Source organism: Salmo trutta, chromosome 38 (genome assembly GCF_901001165.1).
Source record: "Salmo trutta chromosome 38, fSalTru1.1, whole genome shotgun sequence".
Taxonomy (NCBI): Eukaryota; Metazoa; Chordata; class Actinopteri; order Salmoniformes; family Salmonidae; genus Salmo; species Salmo trutta.
Genome location: NC_042994.1, coordinates 24,811,793 through 24,826,791, shown reverse-complemented (window position 1 = coordinate 24,826,791; position 14,999 = coordinate 24,811,793).

Genomic DNA, 14,999 nt, shown 5'->3' with positions numbered 1-14,999 from the left:
GATCACACTCTAGATTTTGAAGTCAACACGGTCGCTACAGTCCCATTAGTTTTCTTTGCAGCCTCGTTTGAATGTCGCAGTTTCGCACATTTGTACGGAATGGGGTGAGTTTATGTTACCTGCTTCATTCATGACAAGAAAACTAACTGGAACTAGCTAGCTAGCCAAGTTGCCAGCTAGTTAACCTATATTAAGCAGTAATACAAAATACGCCTAAATGTTTTAAAACATTAGCTGTCACCTTGAGGGTTGATAGAGGGTAAAAATGTTATTCCCTGAAGGGAATTTCGATATTTGTTAGGCTTGATACAGGGGTAAAGCTACCTGGTAGCCTAGCTAGCTAACAAATATCGAAATTCCCTTCAGGGAAGAACATTTTTATCAAGCCTAGCTACCATATCAAAATGCATATCAAAATCCTGATATAGACCTCAGCCAAGAGAATATGCATTGTACATGTGCTGAGAAAATATACTATGTAGACCTTTTTGATTTCATATTTGTCAAATTATTGAGCATGTGCTAAAAACTCAGAAATGCATCAGAAATCGTCCTTATTTTAGTTTATCAAGATCCGGGTATGAACCTCAGCATATCTGGACTCAATATAGCTTTGCACATTGAATGTGCAGAGAAAATACAGCTATGTTATGTATACAGTCAGTATTTTTCAACATGAAGAGAGAAAATAGGATGTCACATATCTCAGGATATTGAATGAGTCCATATCCGGCCATAGGAAATGTCCATGTGTGATATTCGGAGTATTCCCAGTATTATACATGTCTAAAAGACATCTGTATTCAGAATTTGTCAGGATACAGTGCAAATCCACAAAACTACAGATATACATTGGAAATGGTCTGTATTCTCTACAATATCAAAAATGGGTCATGTAAAGATATCCCCAAAATATGGACCCTTTTCGACAAGTGGTGCAGAATTTTAGCAACCAGAAAATGGCAGAGCGATTTCTACATTGGCCGCTTGACCCAGTCTGCCATTGTTCGTTGTGCTCGAGGAGGAGATGACCACGCCTTTTAATGATGCCGAGAGGAAGGGTGCAGTGGAAGGGTGCCGTTTTCCGATCTAGAAGCCAGGCTGGCTTTTGTTGTCAAATAGAACGTCTGCATTTTTGAAGGAGATTTTGTATTGGATCAAAACATTTTTGAGGTGAAAGAAGATTCTAAAACACTATCATTTCACAATTACTGCATGATGGAGATTTTCTGAAATTACAGTGCAACAATTCTACATGTAGCTCCATTTATTGGCAGCACCTGATGTGCTTATCAACCAGCTCAGCACATGGGTAAGGTTGCTGCTGCCCCCCGGGGAAATGGTGTGGAACCTGGACAGTGTGACTGTCTATGTCCTAACACTAACCATTGAAAATTGGTTACAATGATGAATTAATCCTGTGGTTAAAATTTCACTCTCAAAACAACAGTTTACATTGATGACTTTGGCAAACTACGTTGGAAACAACATTGATTCAACCAGTTTGTGCCCAGTGGGATGTTTCTATACTAAAAACAATGGACAAAGAACAGTGGCTGGAGTTGCCTTTTTATCTTCAACCCAATAACAAAATATGCCTTAAGAAGCTTTACCATTAATCACAATAAAGCTGTCAAAGTTTACTTGAAAACATACAAATAGGTCGTCTTTACTTTAACAAGGCTTCTCAAGTCTGTCCCAAAGTGTTCATCAACATCTAGAAAATGACAAGACATGTTAGATACATTGATTACAGAATCTCAATCATACAAATAGAATTGCAGATGAATTAAGGCCTACCTTCCAACATGACACGTAAAACCACAGACACACAGCACATGGCCCAACAGAATGAGGGAAGATGGCTTCCAATATGTTTCATGATTAACTCATGGTGTGAGTGTGATAACATACAGAAACTCAAGTCCTTTTGTTCACCCGACCTAGAATACCTCACAATCAAATGCCGACCGTATTACCTCCCAAGAGAATTTTCTTCGGTTAAAGTCACATCCGTGTACATTTCTCCTCAAGCCGATACTATGACGGCCCTCAAAGAACTACACTGGACTCTATGCAAACTGGAAAACACATATCCTGAGGCCGCATTTATTGTAGCCGGGGATTTTAACAAAGCAAATCTGAAGAAAACGCCAATGAATTTCTAGCAACACATTGACTGTAGCACTCGCTCTGAGAAAACATTGGACTACTGCTGCACAACTTCTTGAAACGCCTACAAGGCCCTCCCCCGCCCTCCCTTCGGCAAATCGGATCACGATATTTTGCTCCTCCCTTCCTATAGGCAGAAACCCAAAACAGGAAGTACCTGTGCTACGGACTATTCAACACTAGTCTGACCAATTGGAATCCATGCTTCAAGATTGTTTTGATCACACGGACTGGGATACGTTCCCGGGTAGCCTCAGAGTAATATTGATGATATCGACCGGATACAGTGACTGAGTTTATCAGGAAATGTATAGGAGATGTTATACCCACCGTGACTATTAAAACCTACCCACACCAGAAACCGTGGATAGATGGCAGTATTCGCGCAAAACTGAATGCGCGAACCATTGCATTTAACCATGGCAAGGTTACTGGGAATATGGCTGAATACAAACAGTGTAGTTATTCCCTCCGTAATGTAATCAAACAGGCAAAATGTCAGTACAGAGACAAAGTGGAGTCGCAATTCAATTGCTCAGACACAAAACGTATGTGGTGGGGACAATCACAGACTACAAAGGGAAAACCAGCCACATCGTGGACACTGACGTCATGCTTCCAGATAAGCTAAACAACTTTTTAGCCCGCTTTGAAGATAACACAGTGACACCGGCCAGCTACCAAGGACTGTGGGCTCTCCTTCTCCATGGCAGACGTGAGTAAGACATTTAAGCGTGTTAATCCTCAAGGCTGACGGCCCAGAAGGCATCCATAGACGCGTCCACAGAGCATGTGCAGGCCAGCTGGCTGGAGTGTTTACAGACATATGCAATCTCTCCCTATCCTTGTCTGCTATCCCTACATGCTTTAATATGTGCACCATTGTTTCTGTACAAAAGAAAGCAAAGGTAACTGAACTAAGCCCCCACTTCAATTTGCTTACCGCCCCAATAGATCCACAGACGATGCAATCACCTTCGCACTGCACACTGCCCTATCCCATCTGGACAAGAGGAATACCTATGTAAGAATGCTGTTCATTGACTATAGCTCATTATTCAACACCATAGTACCCTCCAAGCTCATCATTAAGCTTGGGGACCTGGGTCTGATCCCCGCCCTGTGCAACTATGTCTTGGATTTCCTGACGGGAAAGCCCCCAGGTGGTGAAGGTAAGAAACAACTCCACTTCGCTAATCCTCAACACAGGGGCCCCACAAGGGTGTGTGCTCAGCCCCCTCCTGTACTCCCTGTTCACCCATGACTGCGTGGCCACACACGCCACCAACTCAAACCTCAAGTTTATAGACGACACAACAGTAGTAGGCTTGATTACCAACAATGATGAGACAGGCTACAGGGAGGAGATGAGGGCCCTGGGAGTCTGGTGCCAGGAAAATAACCTCTCACTCAATGTCAACAAAACAAAGGAGCTGATCGTGGAATTCAGGAAACAGCAGAGGGAGCACCCCCCTATCCACATCGATGGGACAGCAGTGGAGAAGGTGGAAAGCTTCAAGTTCCTCGGGATACACATCACTGACAAACTGAAATGGTCCACCCACACAAACAGTGTGGTGAAGAGGACGCAACAGCGCCTCTTCAACCTCAGTAGACTGAAGAAATTTGGCTTGGCACCGAAAACCCTCACAAATTTTTACAGATGCACAATTGAGAGCATCCTGTCAGGATGTATTACCACCTGGTATGGCAACTGCACCGCCCACAACCACAGGCTGCTGCCCGAAATACATAGACTTGAAATCACTGGCCACTTTAATAATGGAACACTAGTCACTTTAATAATGTTTACATATTTTGCATTACTCATCTCATATGTATTCTATTCCACTGTATTTTAGTCTATGCCGCTCCGACATTGCTCGTCCACATATGTGTATATTCTTAATTCCATTCCTTTACTTTAGATTTGTGTGTATTGTTGTGAAATTGTTAGATATTACTGTACTGTTGGAGCTAGGAACACAAGCATTTTGCTACACCCGCAATAACATCTGCTAAACATGTGTATGTGACCAATACAATTTGATTCGATTTGAAATGGCCGATTCCATTTTATAGGGTTACAGAGGTATTTCATTCTGACCAATGCGCCATGGTGGCAGCAGAAATCCTAAACCAGTCAGTTCTATAGAAAACATCTTAATATTTCCTTCATTTTACAACTGACCATAATATTCAATTTGGCCCTTAATTACTTGAAATAAGGTCCAGTATGTTGGTGCTGAAGTGGAAGAAATACAATTAATTTAATTCAGGAAGTAAACTGAAATAAAAAATGTTCACTAGGCTTTTAAATGAGAAATAATTTCAGTTCGCTTCCTGAATTGACCTGGAATGACCCCAGCCCTGATCTCGATACAGTGATCACTGCATTGTGAGGAGACCATGGCTGTAAAGTCAGTTGAGGTCTTTGGGGGGAAATGCACAGTTGTCTAGTTGGGTATGACAGCTGTACATATTCCTCTGACACTGATCTAAGGTCAGTTATATCCCGGAGGGTAACTTCTGCCCAGAGAAAGTTTGGAGCTAAACATGTCCCTCAAATACAAAAACACAGGTCATATATCATGCAAGATCTTTGCACATTAAAATAACTTGAATATCTGCATGGTGCTAATGTTCCCTCCACCCACAAACACGACAAGTAAATATATTGTCTAATAACAGTGGCATCGGTGCCAGAATTAGGCTGTGTTGGCAGATATACCAAACAATAAACCTTGGCTGCAGTGAAGATGAGAGCACAGTCCAAGAAATGAAAAGGCCTTGATGGGATCCTTCCAGATGGTCACCCTGCTCAACTAGTGTATCCAGCAGATATGGGGCTTCTTGTACTGATGTGCTGGGTGGACACTGAACCTGAACAAACAGGGTGTATTCAGGAAGGTGAAATGTTCTGAACATTGCTGATAGAAATGTATTGAATAGAGCTGACATGATTCCTTGTTCTACCTGACAGACAGTCATATCTGTTCTTCACAATACATTTCTATCTGAATGTTCTCTGAGGTTTCACCATATTAAAGATTAATTTAGCTGCATCATATTAGACACAAAGTGCATTTAAACAACAATTTTAAATGCAAAGGTTTGAAAACATTGATCAACATTGAAGAATGTGAAATGTGTTCAATTACATGTATTAAAAATGATATAAACCAATTTCTCTACAAGTTGCTAGAGCTGTCTTTTAGAAGGATATAAACACTGTAATGTAAAGGATTCATTTAAACGTATTGTAAGTGTAAAGCACAGGAGGTTGGTGGCACCTTAATTGGGGAGGACGGGCTTGTGGTAATGGCTGAAGCGGAATTGGTGGAATGGTATCAAATACATGTGTTTGATGCCATTCCCTTTGCTCCGTTCCAGCCATTATTATGAGCCATCCTCCCCTCAGCAGCCTCCCCTGATGTAAAAGAATTTGTTACTGTATTGTAACTAATCATTTTATATCAGTTTTATTGAAGCCAACCCAGCTGCTAAGCTGTGAACTTCAGAGTGTAATAAAAGTTTGAGGGAGTTATATCGCTGTCAGCAATGTGAGTGGATAAGATGATTGAAATACTGGTATGATGTTATGTAAGTCACAATAATCCTACTGGACTGTTTTAGCCAACTGAAATGTGAGACAAATAAAAGCGCCTTCAGAATTCATTAGATCATACACATTAAGCACATTAAGGTCCTGGAGTGGCCTAGCCAGTCTCCAGACCTTAATCCCATAGAAAATCTGTGGAGGGAGCTGAAGGTTCGAGTTGCCAAACGTCAGCCTCGAAACCTTAATGACTTGGAGAAGATCTGCAAAGAGGAGTGGGACAAAATCCCTCCTGAGATGTGTGCAAACCTGGTGGCCAACTACAAGAAACATCTGACCTGTGATTGCCAACAAGGGTTTTGCCACCAAGTACTAAGTCATGTTTTGCAGAGGGGTCAAATACTTATTTCCCTCATTAAAATGCAAATCAATTAATACAAATTTTGACATGCGTTTTTCTGGATTTTTTTGTTGTTATTCTGTCTCTCACTGTTCAAATAAACCTACCATTAAAATTATAGACTGATCATTTCTTTGTCAGTGGGCAAACGTACAAAATCAGCAGGGGATCAAATACTTTTTCCCCTCACTGTATCTTTGCTATCTTTGCAAAGTATCTTTGCTAACACCCTACAGTCAGGTTTTCACACCAGTAGACTACAGTACCTAGTGATGATGGTTACAAGGTGGTGGATATTTAAATTTGGTAAGATAATATTTTTAATACGTTACCATTGGTGTATTGAAAGGAGTAGATAGCATGTGACGCAGTGGCAACACCAATACTTTTTCACAGAGGGTGGCTTGGTTGTTGCGTAGGGTTGCTTACAATAATTCAATAATATATTATTAGACAAGCAATAAGTCTATACCCGTTTAGGAAAAAAGCATTTCATGTGTTCGGTAATGTTACACTTATCCACATTTACCAGAGTGTTCAAATTGCAATGAGTTAGATGCTAGATATCTTTGTCAGCATAGGCCTACCAAACACATAACGGAGGCTTCACAGTTTTATGAGCAGGCTATAAATAGAATCCATAGTGGCGGGAGAGGATGGAATGAAGGCCAAACAGTCAGCCACCACAGACTAGATACATGGTGTCAGAAGGCAGTCATGGAGCAGTGAGCAGTTACCCACTCTGTCAGATTACTTTAGTTGCAGGTTTTGTGAAATCTGTGGTTCTGAAACACAATGACCCCCCTCTATGCTGACTACATTGAAGACGCATGCCAGATCTCACAATGCCTGGATTGATGTTCATTCACAGATCAGTTAACTACGTCATATGGTATTGCAATCTGACGTGGCACTTAACCATTCATTGATGCAACGCAACCAATAAGAGACTCTGGAATCATGATCCTATATAACCTAAAGAGAAAGATCCTGCCCCAGGGTCATGGAGTGTGAGGGAAAGTTGATCAGACACATTGGTTCCACACTGACGTCATTTCAATGTTGTGAATTTGAACAGATTTAGTGTTCAACATGTACATAGGAAGAGGGAAGTGGATTATGAACAGGTTCTGAAAGAGGAAACATTATCTGCTTGAGAAACTGTAAGTCGCTCTGGATAAGAGCGTCTGCTAAATGACTAAAATGTAATGTAATGTAATGTAGAAAGGAAGGTTAACTAGAAAGTCAGTCTGTATGCCACATTATTGTAGCTATTAGAATGTTATTGGGGTTATTCCTCACCAAACAACAACAACAAAATACAGATTTGGGAATTTTCAAATCAGAGAAGGGTCCTTTGGAGGAAGGATTGTTGACATATATTTGACATTTATATCTTAAAGCATAATTGATAAATAATGAATAAAAGTTGGAAAATTCTGACTTTTTATTTTATTTAAACAGGCAAGTCAGTAAGGAACAAATTCTTATTTACAATGACGGCCTTCCCCGACTAAACCCTATGAGCCTCCCAGTCACGGCCGGTTGTGATACAGCCTGGAATCGAACCAGGGTCTTTAGTGACACCTCTAGCACTGAGATGCAGTGCCGTAGAGCGCTGCGCCACTCGGGGGGCCCCCACAAGAGGTTTTAACGACCCTGTTCTAAACATTGATCGTTGATGGGGTCATCTAGTGGATTGGGCTGTCACTCCTGACTCTTCAAAAGGCTTGGCTAGGACGAGTCCCCTGCTCCCCCAGAGACGGTTGTGTTCCAACAGCTGCAGCTGAAGGGAGGTTGAGGGATTTCCAGTATTTGACTGGTCCATTTAATAGCCATATCAGGTATAAGTCTGTTTTGTATTTGGTCATATCCTCTGGTGCACAGCTCAAATGGCATCAGATCTGCCAATAAAGCAATGCCAAATTACCTGAGATATATTGCTGTGGAAGCTGGATGTATTTCTGACACACCCGTTTTTCAACATGGCCATATTTGGATTTTAAATAATGTCTTACTTTGGCTCGCTTCTTGAAACTTTATCTTTGACTGTATGGGATCAAATTGGACTTTCAAGAACAGCTCAGCAGGTTTGATACCATCTCTATGACGGAGGGTCATAAAGCAATCCTAAACGACTTTAGGCTGCATGTATTTCTGACACCCAGTTTTGGATCACGGCCATGTTTGGAGAAGGTTACTGACAGGGTAATAATGTTGGAGTTGTTTGTCTAAAGATCTGTAAAGCTCCGCATTTGATCCAAGTGTTTCTCCTTGTAAATGTATTAGATTAATATTACATTTAGCCCTCTATTGACTTCACACTGCATGCTGAAGGTGAAGACCTCATACCTATACTGTAGACCACAGTGAGATCTGATACAGGCCAGCACATTATTTTGACCTTATTAGTCGACCAGCAGGTCCTCACATTGCTGCTACCGTAATAGATTTATAGTGAGATATGTGACCTGGAAAATAAGATCTCAATTAACCAAGCCAAGATTGGTTGTTTTGTGGATCCATGGCACAGCATGTGACATTTCATATCCAGATTTAGATTTTTACTGGCTGTGACATTTTAATGGATTGAATCATGAAAATAATTCTGAAGTGAGCCAAGGCGCTGGGGTGTCTCAGGTCAAACTCCTGGTGATAAAACTACTTTGTGAGCACAGACAGAGTTGTTTAAAGCACCCTTAAAAATGTATTGGATCAAGAGTTACTGTCCAATCCTTCCAATACCCTAATATAAGTAAAGAAATGTACAATAACAATTTTATAATGACAGTTTACTCAACTGCTTAATGACATCTGGCAGTTAACAGTATATCAGGGGCCTTCAACTCCTGCTCTGGACAGCCCATCTACATGGTGTGCAGGGCTCTTGTTCCACCCCAGCACTAACACAGCGGCTCCAACTGAATCAACCTGTTGTGAAGGGTCATGCCACTCCTACAGGACTGTTCTATTATTACATTGAAAGATACTAATCTTATTAATAGTTTGTTTATTTAGTAACATATTTCAAAAAAAAAATGCTGTCCCCTTTTGATGTTACTACTGAAACAAACATTAAAAGACTGTCGAATGAATGTGCCTTAAGCCACGCCCCTACAAATATCAAAAGGTGATGGGATTTGATCCCTCTCCAGGATGGCCACATCGTGAGTAGTCTGTCTGCCAACATTGTGGAGAACATTTGTGAGCAAGTTGTTAAATCTTCATGTTTTTTTTCAGTAGTGCCACTACCGAACATCTAATATATCTAAAAAAAATATTTCAAGATTGGATTTGGGACAAAAAATGTATGCTTTCTGGGATGTTTAACTGTCCAAATGAAAGATAGCCAGCCGTATGTTAGCCAAGTGGATTCTTTACAAAATGACAGTAGTTAATCACTTAGCATTAGAAAACAATATAAATGAAAGCATAATGCATTTTCATATTTTTACAAATGTTTTATGCCTCCACTGCCTTGTTGTCACTGATGTAACCTACAGTGCCTTCGGAAAGTATTCAGACCTCTTGACTTTTAAAACATTTTGTTACCTTACAGCCTTTTTCTAAAATTGATTAAATTGTTATTTTCCTTCATCAATCTACACACAATACCCCATAATGACAAAGCAAAAAAACGTTCTTTTTAAAACGTATACAATATAAAAAACTGAAATATCAAATGTACATAAGTATTCAGACCCTTTACTCAGTACTTTGTTGAAGCACCTTTGGCAGCGATTACAGCCTCGAGTCTTCTTGGGTATGGCACACGTATATTTTGGGAGTTTCTCCCATTCTTCTCTAGAGATCCTTGCAAGCTCTGTCAGGTTGGATGGGGAGTGTCACTGCACAGCTATTTTCAGGTCTCTCCAGAGGTGTTCGATTGGGTTCAAGTCCGGGCTCTGGCTGGGCCACTCAAGGACATTCAGAGACTTATCCCGAAGCCACTCCTGCTTTGTCTTGGCTGTGTGCTTAGGGTCGTTGTCCTGTTGGAATGTGAACCTTCGCCCTAGTCTGAGGTCCTGAGCGGTCTGGAGCAGGTTTTCATCAAGGATCTCTATGTACTTTGCTCTGTTCATCTTTCCCTCGATCCTGACTAGTCTCCCAGTCCCTGCCTCTGAAAAACATCCCCACAGCATGATACTGCCACCACTATGCTTCACCGTAGGGATGGTGCCAGGTTTCCTCCAGACATGATGCTTGGCATTCAGGCCAAATAGTTCAATCCTGGTTTCATTAGACATGAGAATCTTGTTTCTCATGGTCTGAGAGTCCTTTAGGTGTCTTTTGGCAAACTCCAAGCAGGCTGTCATGTGCCTTTTACTGAGGAGTGGCTTCTGTCTGGCCACCCTACCATAAAGGCCTGATTTGTGGAGTGCTGCAGAGATGGGTGTCCTTTTGGACTGTTCTCCCATCTCCACAGAGGAACTCTGCCAACTCTAAGAAGAGGCTTAGTGGTTCCAAAACAATTCCATTTAAGAATTTCATTTTATCCTGTCTCGGATTGTCGAGGCACAGATCTGGCAAACGGTACCAAAAAAATGTCTGCATCATTTAAGGTCCCCAAGAACACAGTGGCCTCCATCATTATTAAATGGAAGACAATTTAATCAATTTTAGAATAAGGCTATAACGTAAAGGCACTGTATAATCAAAGACAGAAAAGGTTAATGATAATATTAAGAAAATGTTTTGATTAGCAATAATTTACTTTAAAACAGATATGTGTAATGGTCTATTGTGTAACACCAGTGACGGTAACACCGGTGTCGAGTAACACTATTTCAACCTCTTTTCGCCCAATCTAAAACACAGACAGAATTTTGTTGAATTCCCAATGTGTTATCACTATGCATCAAAAAGGACAACCAAATTCCAATGGAAAAAAATGTTTGTTTTGGTTTCGTTGTCTTCTAAATCCCATCAAATGAAAATCTAAGTTTATTTGTTGTGTACACAAATTGGCAGATGCTTAAGTAAGTGCAGCGAAATGCTTTTGTTCCTAGCTCCAGCAGCGCAGTAAATTATTATGTTTCAGCAGTGCAGTAAATGATTGTGTTTCTAGCTCCAGCAGTGCAGTAAATGATTGTGTTTCTAGCTCCAGCAGTAAATGATTGTGTTTCTTGCTCCAGCAGTGCAGTAAATGATTGTGTTTCTTGCTCCAGCAGTGCAGTAAATGATTGTGTTTCTAGCTCCAGCAGTAAATGTCTAACAGTACAATACTAATACACAAATAATCCCAAGGAAAAAAAGAAAAAGAAAAATCAGAACTAGCAATGTCAGAGTCTGGGATATAAATGCGTGGTGTGTGGAGAGCCCTGCGGTTGCGGGAGGGGAAGTTGCCGTACCAGGGAGTGATACAGTCCAACAGAATAATCTCGATGGTGCATCTGTAGAAGTCTGTGAGTAGGAACAAAGCCGAATTTTGGTGTCGGGTTGAGGGACCATTTCAGGTCCTGCACTCTCTGCTGTCTCCCGTAGTCCACGATCATCTCCTTCATTCTGTTGATGTTGAGGGAGAGATTATTTCCTTAGCACCACTCTGCCAGGGCGCTCACCTTGTCCCTGTACTCTTGCCGTTTTTGGTAATCAGGCCTACCACTATTGTGTTGTCAGAAAACTTGATGATTGGAGTTGGATTCATTCGTATCCACACAGTCATGTGAGGGTACAGGAGGGGGCTGAGAACTCATCGCTGTGGTGCCCCTGTGTTGAGGATCAGCGTGGTGAAGGTATTGTTGCCTACCTTCACCACCTGGGGTCGGCCCATCAGCAAGTCTAGGACCCAGTAGCACATGAAGGGGTTCAGACATAGGACCAAATGGCAGATCTAGGGTGTCAGGTAAGGTGGAGGTGATATGGTCTAGCCTCTCAAAGCATTTCATGATGACAGAAGTGCTACTTGGTGATAGTAATTTAGTTCAGTTACTTTCGCTTTCTTGGATACAGGAACGATGGTGGACATCTTGAAGTGGGGACATCAGACTTTGATAGGGAAAGATTGAATATGTCCGTTAACAATCCAATGTATAAATCAGTTACATTGCTTATAGCTTGCGGTTTGCGTGCACCTTTATCTAGAAGGAATGATTTGGATGTAATATTTGTCAAATTATTGAGCATGTCCTCAAAACTCAAATAAGCAGCAGAAATTGTCCTTATCTACCATATCAAAATGCATATCAAGATCCTGATATAGACCTCAGCCAAGAGCATATGCATTGTACATTGTGCTGAGAAAATATACCATGTAGACCTTTTTGATTTCATATTTGTCAAATTACTGAGCATGTGCTGAAAACTCAGAAATCCTCCTCATTGTCAGCATATCATAAAGCATATCAAGATCCGGATATAGACCTCAGCCAAGAGATTTATATCGTCCAGAAGGCGAGTTCAGTACAGGTGCATCAAAGCTGGGACCGAGAGAGTGAAAAACAGCTTCTAACTCAAAGCCATCAGACTGTTAAATAGCCATCACTAGCACATAGAGGCTGCTGCCTATATACATAGACTTGAAATCATTAGCCACTTTAATAAATGGAACACTAGTCACTTTAATAATGTCTACATATCTTGTATTACCCATCTCATATGTATATACTGTATCCTATACAATTTTTTTATTTCACCTTTATTTAACCGGGTAGGCTAGCTGAGAACAAGTTCTCATTTGCAACTGCGACCTGGCCAAGATAAAGCAAAGCAGTTCGACACATACAACAACACAGAATTACACATGGAATAAACAAACATACACTCAATAATACAGGAGAAAAAAGTCTATATACAGTATGTGCAAATGAGGTAGGATAAGGGAGGTAAGGCAATAAATAGGCCATGGTGGCGAAGTAATTACAATATAGCAATTAAACACTGGAATGGTAGATGTGCAGAAGATGAATGTGCAAGTAGAGATACTGGGGTGCAAAGGAGCAAGATAAATAACTAAATACAGTATGGGGATGAGGTTGTTGGATGGGCTATTTACAGATGGGCTATGTACAGGTGCAGTGATCTGTGAGCTGTTCTGACAGCTGGTGCTTAAAGTTGGTGAGGGAAATATAAATCTCCAGGTTCAGTGATTTTTGCAATTCGTTTCAGTCATTGGCAACAGAGAACTGGAAGGAAAGGCGGCCAAAGGAATAATTGGCTTTGGGGGTGACCAGTGCTTGCTACGGGTGGGTGTTGTTATCGTGACCAGTGAGCTGATGTAACAGTATAGCTTCCGTCCCTCTCCTCGCCCCAACCTGGGCTTGAACCAGGGACCCTCTGCACACATCAACAACTGACACCCACGAAGCATCGTTACCCAACGCTCCACAAAAGCCGCGGCCCTTGCAGAGCGAGTGACGGTCTCAGAGCGAGTGACGTCACCCGATTGAAACGCTATTAGCGCGCACCACCGCTAACTAACTAGCCATTTCACATCGGTTACACTGAGATAAGGCGGAGCTTACCTAGCATAGACTTATAGATGACCTGGAGCCAGTGGGTCTGGCGACGAATATGTAGCGGGGGCCAGCCGACTAGAGCATACAGGTCGCAGTGGTGGGTGGTAAAAGGGGCTTTGGTGACAAAACGGATGGCACTGTGATAGACTGCATTCAGTTTGCTGAGTAGAGTATTGGAAGCTATTTTGTAAATTACATCGCTGAAGTCGAGGATCGGTAGGATAGTCAGTTTTACGAGGGTATGTTTGGCGGCGTGAATGAAGGATGCTTTTTTGCGAAATATGAAGCCGATTCTAGATTTAATTTTGGATTGGAGATGTGTAATATGAGTCTGGAAGGAGAGTTTAGTCTAGCCAGACACCTAGGTATTTGTAGTTGTCCACATATTCTAAGTCAGAACCGTCCAGAGTAGTGATGCTAGTCAGGCGGGCGGGCAGCGATCGGTTGAAAAGCATGCAGCTGGTTGTACTAGCGTTTAAGAGCAGTTGGAGGCCACAGAAGGAGTGTTGTATATGTTTCCTTTACAAGCCCCAACTCCAGCAGAAATCCTAAACCAGTCAGTTCTATAGAAAACATCCTAATACTTCCTTCATTTTACAACTGATCATAATCAAGTCCAGTATGTTAGTGCTGAAGATGAAGAAATACAATTCAGTTAATTCAGGAAGTAAACTGAAATGAAAAATGTTCACTAGGCTTTTAAATGAGAAAAAAAATTCAGTTTGGTTCCTGAACTGACCTGGAATGACCCCAGCCCTGATCTCGATACAGTGATCACTGCATTGTGAGGAGACCATGGCTGTAAAGTCAGTTGAGGTCTTTGGGGGAAAATGCACAGTTGTCTAGTTGGGTATGACAGCTGTACATATTCCTCTGACACTGATCTAAGGTCAGTTATATCCCAGAGGGTAACTTCTGCCCAGAGAAAGTTTGGAGCTAAACATGTCCCTCAAATACAAAAACACAGGTCATATATCATGCAAGATCTTCGCACATTAAAATAACTTGAATGTCTGCATGGTGCTAATGTTCCCTCCACCCACAAACATGAATTTGTAAGTAAATATATTGTCTAATAACAGTGGTATCGGTGCCAGAATTAGGCTGTGTTGGCAGATATACCAAACAATAAACCTTGGCTGCAGTGAAGATGAGAGCACAGTCCAAGAAATGAAAAGGCCTTGATGGGATCCTTCCAGATGGTCACCCTGCTCAACTAGTGTATCCAGCAGATATGGGGCTTCTTGCACTGATGTGCTGGGTGGACACTGAACCTGAACAAACAGGGTGTATTCAGGGAGGTGAAATGTTCTGAACATTGCTGATAGAAATGTATTAAATAGAGCTGACACGATTCTTTGTTCTACCTAACAGACAGTCATATCTGTTCTTCACAATACATTTCTATCTG